This window comes from Hipposideros armiger, unplaced genomic scaffold (assembly GCF_001890085.2).
Source record: "Hipposideros armiger isolate ML-2016 unplaced genomic scaffold, ASM189008v1 scaffold_1848, whole genome shotgun sequence".
In the NCBI taxonomy this organism is placed as follows: domain Eukaryota; kingdom Metazoa; phylum Chordata; class Mammalia; order Chiroptera; family Hipposideridae; genus Hipposideros; species Hipposideros armiger.
Window position 1 is genome coordinate 47,963 of NW_017733198.1, and position 1,299 is coordinate 49,261.

Consider the following 1,299-nt stretch of genomic DNA (forward strand, 5'->3'; position numbering starts at 1 on the left):
TACCTTTCTCTGTGCTGGACACATGGTAAACCTCTAGATGGTAAGATGAATGTGAGGGAAGGAGGCATTGTCGAGATATGAATGAGACGTGAACATCTCCAAGTTGACATATGTAGATACCCATGGTGTATAAACTGACCTCTGCTGAGCTTGACAGATGGACCCTGGATGTCCTCAGAAGTTCACAGGTGTGTTGAGGACTGATAACATAGGGAACATATTTCTTTGGATATGAGCTATCTGAAGTCAAAGTCGCTGAAACAAAATATTGCTAGAAGTTTCTTTTAGTGCCAGGAGGCCACAAACCTGTCTGTAGCATAGGGAATTGTGAAAAGTCTACATCAGTCCCCACCAAGATTACTCACTACCTTTCACTAGAATTACATAAAAAGATCAAAACTAAGAGGCAGTGCAAAGTGATGGGGAGAAGGGGTATTGGTGGTGGTGCAGAATAAGCGTTGGTGTGGAATGGAGGGTGAAATTTGAATTTTCAAGCCCAGGAGATGGGAAGAGGGGGAAAGGGTTCACTGGAGGTATTATATAGATGGTTCACTTTGGGTCTTAACTCAGGAGAGAAAGGATGGACAAGATGACTGATGACAGCTTCATACCTCTCCCAAGCCTCTGACTTTTGATCAAGCAAACCCAGTGGCCTGATATTGGATGGATGGGACAACTTACTATTTTTCTAAAGATGAGAATGACAGAGGACAGGCAGACAGGCAGACAGACACGTTGAGGGCTAGAGAGAAAACACTACAATCAAGTCACCTGAAACCCCATCTCCCACATTTTCACCATGAGCATTTTTGGAAGTTTATTTATTTATTTTTTCAAATTACAGAATTCAGTGAAAAACCTCAAATAAGAGTAAATGGAGTAGAAACCAAAACTCTTTCTCCATTTCCTACCGCTCTCCCCAGTCCTATTCCCTCCACAGCAGGGATCACCATCCACAGCTTGGGGGGTTGTTCTCTGGGACTTTTTCACCTTGTACACATATACATGACACATTATCATCGCTTTCTAAATTTAGCAATATGTGCTATACATCTTTCAATATCAATACTTTCACTCTTTGTAAACAAAAATACGCCTTTTATTAAAATGATTTACATGGAACATAAATTACTCATACTTAAAAACAGAGTTTAAAACTATTCACTTCAGAACATGAATTAAAGAAAGACACTTTGTCATGACTTACAACTACTCATTTATTATTATTATCCCATGTCTGTAATGTACATTAGCCCAAGTTGAATGGATCCCAGTCTTTGGATGTTACAGGATTTCATA